This window comes from Centropristis striata, chromosome 22, assembly GCF_030273125.1.
Source record: "Centropristis striata isolate RG_2023a ecotype Rhode Island chromosome 22, C.striata_1.0, whole genome shotgun sequence".
Taxonomy (NCBI): domain Eukaryota; kingdom Metazoa; phylum Chordata; class Actinopteri; order Perciformes; family Serranidae; genus Centropristis; species Centropristis striata.
This window is the reverse complement of record NC_081538.1, coordinates 589925-597397: the sequence shown is the minus strand read 5'-3', so window position 1 is coordinate 597397 and position 7473 is coordinate 589925. Positions and strand designations below refer to the sequence as shown.

General features: G+C 36.4%; 1 pseudogene; it reads right to left on the bottom strand.

The window, feature by feature from the left end:
• LOC131961076 (ankyrin repeat and sterile alpha motif domain-containing protein 1B-like) overlaps nt 1–6448 on the bottom strand; it is an 11928-nt pseudogene extending 5480 nt beyond the window's left edge.
• Nucleotides 6449–7473: the final 1025 nt, after the last annotated feature.

Genomic DNA, 7473 nt, shown 5'->3' with positions numbered 1-7473 from the left:
CATTCATGTCTATAAAAGTGTTTCCATCATGGACATCTTATAGCCTTTTTAGTTTTAGAAGGGCAGTGGATATTTCTGCATATTTATGAATATTTAGAAGCAGTTTTTGATTTGCACTTTTCAGGATTTGAGCAGCAGAATTCAAAGGCTGTTGACTAAAGTCTGAGTGAAATACACAGTAAGGAAAATACAAGGAATGTGTAACAATTTAATACTGATGCCTCTATATCAGGGGTGGGCAATTACTAACTGAATCGCTTGATAAAAAGCAGTAAATTATATGGGTTTGAACTGCTACTTAACCCTTTATCAGGCAAAGAACTATATTCGGTAACTTCAGGTAATATTTCAAGAAAAAAAGTTGCAGATTTATGAGATTTAAAGTGGTGAATCTGGGAGAAAAAAGTTGCTTTTTTCCCACTTTTTTCTCGTAAATCTGCGACTTTTTTCGCACAGATTTAAATCTCTTAAATCTGCGACTTTTTTTCTTGTAGATTTGCCACTTTAATCTAGTAAATTTGCAACTTTTTTCTTGAAATATTACCTGAAGTTACCAAAAATAGTGATTTGCCTGATAAAGGGTTAATAAAGCATTAAAATAGTAAAAACTCTTTATCTCATTATCTCACCTTTCCATTTATTTTAAACACAACATGCATTCAAACCGCAAAAATAGGTATGTAAAAAATAGAGCATGTATGTTATGCAGTAAACCAGCAGTTTATTAATTTTATGCAAAAAGCAATAAGTGTTTTTGACAAGGTAACAAGGAAACTCGTAAATCGCCTTCAAAATAAAAGTACAGTTGTATTGATTTCTAATTTCAGGGTAACCTCACACGGGCAGGAAAGGGCGGATGTGTCCCCTGGGTCCTAATGCCCAGGTCTGCTCTATATGAACTATAAAAGGAACAGAATCAAGTAAGAAGATCCACCCTGCTAACTTTTGACCCAAACATATTCTAGATCTTTTCTTTTTGTTCACCAGTCAGTCGGTCTGCGGTGTGGTGATGATCAGCAGGTTTTAAGACTCTCTGGCTGGGAACAAGGCTGATGAGAGCTGTGAGAACCGACCAGAGCTGAACCAGAACAGTTAAAGTTCTGCCTCTTAAAACCCAAATCATGACGTGATTTGTCTTAATGTGTCTATCAGATTCTTTGAGCGTTACAGGATACATGAAATGGGAAAATGAAGTCCCCAGTTACAACTAAAGTGCCCTGCAGCCAGTTGCATCACTGTGTGTTTTCCTTGGTTTTAATGTCAGTTTTATGTCTGTTATTTTCTAGCTGAGGCCAATTTGTAACATTCCTGAGATTCAGTCTGTGTTCCCCTTTCTATATTTGCCTCCGACTCTGTTAATTTAGGCTCTGACATATTCTCCTCGTCCTCTTTAAATCATCTGTAACTGTGTGCTTTACATTACAGGGAGACAGACAGTGAAGGCCTCCAGCCACAGATTACAGTGTTGGTGCTGAGCCTCGTAATCACCTCAGGACTAAACTGTCTTCAGAAGTTGTAATCTGGAGGATCTCTGGTTCTCGGGGGATCGTGGAGTATATTCACACTAACAATCACTGTCACACTCAAAACACATGCTGCAGTAAACACGAGAGCAGAAACCGGCCAGTTAATGTCAGGTGGAAGACCACGATGAAGACAGAAAGTTATAAAAGTTGTTTTTCTTCCTGAAGAAGACTCCGGTTACATTTTGTCCTGAAGGTTGGATAAAACCAGGGATAATAATATAATAATACTCCACCTTGGGCTCTGAGAAATTAAAGTGGCCGTCTTTTACTAGATTTACATTTTATAAATCCCTTTAATTGAGAAAATAATCTGCAGATTAATCGAGGATGAAAATAATTATTTGCTTCAGCCCTGTTTAAAAGCACAATCTTTTTCCCTCCCTGTGGTATTTTTACAGCGAAAAAGATTTTGGCAGACATGAATGTGCTAATTCAGAAAGCATTCTTGAATATTTAAGCACTTTTGAACAGTTCTTCCAGCATGATTTCACTGAAAAAATGTTCCAAGAGACTTTCATTCCCTATTATTCTACTAGCAATAAGCCAGAACTCACCAAATATCTCCATATTCAAACTGCAGCAAATGTAATGGAACTGAGTTGGTCCACGTTTAATTATAAGACTGTAACAACACGACACAGATCATCCAAACTACACTGCAAAAAAAGAAAAGTTGGGGGAACTCAAAATTTCAAGGCAACAAACTTCGATAAAATTTTAAGTTGGACAATTAAACTAATTTTTGTTTTTGAGTTTGCTCAACTCTGAATTTCTCTGGCACGATTGTAACGCCGCTATGAAATGTCAGCTAATGTTGTGACCACAATTTTGAGTTAGCATTGATACGCTAATGGCTACTCTTGTAGCTGTAACAAGCAGCGCCGCTAGCATCAGTTAGCCGCTAGCATCAGTTAGCCGCTAGCAACTGGCTTCCTTTGTTGTGCTAATTTACATTATTGCCCCAAATGTCAATAATTTATTTACCAACTTAAATCACTGTTTTAGGCCAAAAAATACAAGTTGGCTTTTTTGCAGCGTACTTGTTGCTTTTTGGAGGATTTGTTGGTTGCAGGAAAGATTCAGGTGTCTTTATTTTCATCGGATGATCTTAGAACAGATCTCAACATTGCTGTTCAGGCTGTTTTCTCTCTTTTACTGTGAACCCAGCAGATAAAGAAAAGCTTGGAGGACTCTCAATAAAAGGACAGAGGATAACAGAACTGACACAAGAGGAATTTAGTTTGCAGCCAAGTTGAATTCTCTGCTTCACTGTCGGCTCGGTGTTCAGTCACCAAGGGTTCTATTCATCCATTCAATTAAATACTTTAACAAAACTAGAAAATAATTCAATTTAAGGTCTGCCAGTAGCACCATTGAAGAGAACTGGGCAGAGCTCTGTGTGATGGGAATGTCAAGGACAACATTTATCAGAGTTGATAACGCTCCAGTCTCTCATACAGCAGGAGCTGCCATTGTTCCCACAACACAAGATAAACTTCCTGGAAAACAAGATTTCTCAATTGGACCACGTCCGCTCAAACAGCAGTAACAAAGTCATCTCCACCTCCACACACAACAAAAACCATCTCACAATGTGGATTATGGTCAATGGACTGCACTTGTATGGTGTTTTTCTAATCTTGGGGACCAATACAAGTGCTTTAACACCACACTGCAAAAAAGCCAACTTGTATTTTTTGGCCTAAAACAGTGATTTAAGTTGGTAAAACTTGGAAATATAAATTATTGACATTTAGGGCAATAATGTAAGTTAGCACAACAAAGGAAGCCAGTTGTCTGCTCAAAAACAAGTTGGTGAGTTGTTGTTACTTATATCTTTAAGTTGGGGTTCACAACAAGGGACAATAGTTCTGATAACTCTTATTTCTTTGTTGGGAAATTTGGTCATTAGCGAAAGCTAGCGGCTAACTGATGCTAGCGGCTAACTGATGGAGCGGCTAACTGATGCGAGTGGCTAACTGATGCTAGCGGCGCTGCTTGTTACAGCTACAAGAGTAGCCATTAGCGTATCAATGCCGCTGGCATCAGGCCACTAGCATCAGTTAGCCGCTAGCATCAGTTAGCCGCTAGCATCAGTTAGCCGCTAGCTTTCGCTAATGACCAAATTTCCCAACAAAGAAATAAGAGTTATCAGAACTATTGTCCCTTGTTGTGAACCCCAACTTAAAGATATAAGTAACAACAACTCACCAACTTGTTTTTGAGCAGACAACTGGCTTCCTTTGTTGTGCTAACTTACATTATTGCCCTAAATGTCAATCATTTATATTTCCAAGTTTTACCAACTTAAATCACTGTTTTAGGCCAAAAAATACAAGTTGGCTTTTTTGCAGCGTGTGTGTGTGTGTGTGTGTGTGTGTTACCTTGGATCAGTGCAGTGATCTGCTGGGATTTCGGTGCAGGATGTTCTCTCAGGATCTCCAGAGCCGTTCTCCCCTGGCTGTCCCTCAAATTGGTGTCGATCTCTGAGAAACACACACACAAAAACACAGCATAAGCATTGATCAGTGGTGGAAAGTAACTAAGTACTTTTACTCAAGTACTGTACTTAAGTACAATTTTGAGGTACTTGTACTTTACTTGAGTATTTCCATTTTATGTCACTTTATACTTCTACTTCACTACATTTTGAGGCAAATATTGTACTTTTTACTCCACTACATTTAGCTGACAGTTTTAGTTACTTTACAGGTTGAGGTTTAACATAAAAAAACACTAAATTTAGGTGATTAGACCATTTTTAAAATAAACCTCATAACAGAATATTAAGTAGTCAATATGAGTCCTACCTTGAGAAAATTAAAACGCTGTATACATAAATGCATCATTAATAATAATCTAATATAATATTTGCAATATATAAAATAATCTGAGCGGCTCCATTCTGCATAACGAGTACTTTTACTTTGATACTTTAAGTACATTTTGATGCTGATACTTTTGTACTTTTACTTAAGTACATTTTGAATGCAGGACTTTTACTTGTAGTGGAGTAATTTCACATTTAATTTTTAATTTTACTTAAGTAAGAGATCTGAATGCTTTTTCCACCTCTGGCATTAATACACATATATATATATATATATATATGTGTATATATATATATACACATATATATATATATATATATATGTGTATATATATGTATACACATGAACAGCCGGGCAGAGGAGAACCACAACACCCACCACTCTGCTGAACAAGAACCTTCTCATTCTTGGTCAGTGAACTACAGACACACAAACACAGCAGCTCATAGAGTTCACACGTGTACTAACTGAGATGTGCTGACACGCCCACTCAGTTATAAAACTCCAGTCAGCAAAAGATGAATGAGTCGCAGTCACCAGAGGATGGATGTGGGATTTTATTAATTCATGAAGACTCTTTACAACGGCAAAAACGCTTTTCATCTAGTTTAAGACCGGAGTTTCTCCAGGACGAGGGAGCACAGACACACTTTTACCGAGCTAACGCTAAAGCTAAATCACACTGACACAAACATGAACACACACTCAGACACACACACACACACACTCAATAGGGTGCAGGGGAAATAAATAAAGCCTTCCATCCACTATAAGTCCTGGTTTACCTGACTGTTAGCCTGTTTAATCTCTTCCTGTGCTCCCAGATCCAATTCAACATGGAGAATAAATAAAATAAATAAAATAAATGTCACTCCAGTCACTCCACCAAAGACAGATCAGGGAGAAATATGTTTGATGTTTGTTTGTGTCTTGTTTAGTTTTAATGTGATAAAGTTCTTTTTATTATTGTAGTTTTATTTATTTATTTAGGCTGGTTTTGTGATTTTGTTGTCGTTCTTTTTTTTGTTTGTTTTACTGTGTTTGTCCATTGGTGATTTATGTTGTGTTTTCTTTAAATTAATTAAAAAAAAAAAAAAAATTAAAAAAAGGACAGATCTGGGAGAAGCACATGTGGACCTGATGCCCTTTTTCTTACACTGTAATAAATTATTCTGTAGTCATTTCATTTTACTTAATATATTTGATAAAAATGTATTAAATTTAAATGCGTCCTTGGTTTTGAGGCAGTTGTTTAAGCATCTTTAATATAAAAATGTTTGAGATAGAATCTACTTATTTTTACTTTATTCACCACTTTAAATCTCGTAAATCTGCGACTTTTTTCTTGTAGATTTGCCACTTTAAATCTAGTAAATTTGCAGCTTATTACCGAAATATTACCTGAAGTTACCAAATATAGTTCTTAGCCTGATAAAGGGTTAAAGTATATTTGAATGCAGGACTTTTACGTGTAGTGGAGTAATTTCACAGTGTGTATTAGTACTTTTACTTAAATAAACGATCTGAATACTTTTTCCACCACTGCTCCAAAGACTGAAGTTATAACTTGTGCATGATATTGTTGAAAGCTCTAGAAAAGTGTCAACAAACAATGGTAACGCTTTATATAAAGGTCCTTGTAATAACCATTAATTAACAAGTAATAAGGCCCTTGTAAGTCCTTACAAGATGCTTATTAACATTATTGTGTGTTTATAAGCTTAATAATGGCATTACAAACACCCATGACAATGACTATTGATATTAAAATATACTTTATTGCTCATCTATTATAAGTTAATTATAAGTTAACTATGCTTTTTGCAACTACCGGATCTAAAGCGAGAACAATGCCTTATTACTTGTTAATTAATGGTTATTAAGGACCTTATTATAAAGCGTTACCAAACAATTTCCAAATTAAGGAATGAACTGAGATGTGTAAAAATAAAATTGGCTTTAAAAGAGTACATTTTGGACTTCCTCATGAGAATTGGCACAGATATTTTGGGTGCAGTGACTGTACGTTTCAACATCCTCAGCTGTTTCCCTGCATAGTTCATGAGTGACAATAAAAGGCTGGCTGCCCATCCTGGATCCCTCACAGTCTTCCCACCACAGCACCCCCACCCACAGACAGACTGTTGGAGGGTTGAAGTTCAGGGAATCAGGTCATTGCAGCCTTGTGTCCACGCAGGATGTTAATAAAATCGAGGCCAAAAGAACACGGCCGCCCACAGGAAGTCCTGCGGGAAACAGGAAGTGCTAAAGGAAAGTGGGCAGGGGGTGGCGGCGGAATCAAAGTTTCCAGATTTAGGCCTCGTCTACTTATAAACACATGTTTTAAAAACAGATATTTTCCCTCCATGTTGCGTGCTCTTTGGGTCACTAAAACAGAGATTTTGGAAAACTTTAGTTCCTGTGTATCCGAGTGGAATCAAAGACCTCCTTTCCTTTCTGGCACATGCTCATTTCTGCGTAATGAGCATGCCAAAGCAATTTGTATTCTTCAATTTTAATAAACTAAAATGTGCATCATAGTTTATGAAAGTCTGCAGCCCGGCGCCTTAACTTCTCATATAAATAATCTTTAAATTAATAAGGTAAATATGATTATGTCCAATGCCTAATGTTAATGTTTAATTTGTTAATACTGTCAAATGAAAACAGGCTCAGAATCTTCTCTGAGAGTTGTTCTTATGTTCTAGATATTTAATAAAACAAAGGTTGCATGGACAGTTGTTGTTTTATATCATAGGGGGAAAATATCTGTTTTAAAAAATATCTGTATATGTGGAGAGTAAAAACTGCAGTTCCTTGAATGGCCACTTGAGGCTCCAAATGGAAACACCCTTTGTTAAAAAACTATACAGCAGAAATAAATGTTTAAAGCTGGTAGGAAACTTTTTTTGGTCCTAATGGCTGATTTCATCATTCAGGAAAAATCAACAGGTGGTAGACTTTATATATAACTCATCCATTTAAATTATATTCAGGCTTAAAGTTATTCATAATTAGGCTGCAAGGTCTAATTTTTGTCAATAGTGATCACCATGACCTTTGACCTGTATTCAACTTCAAATGATCTTCAAAATAAACTTCTACATAGAGAGTTA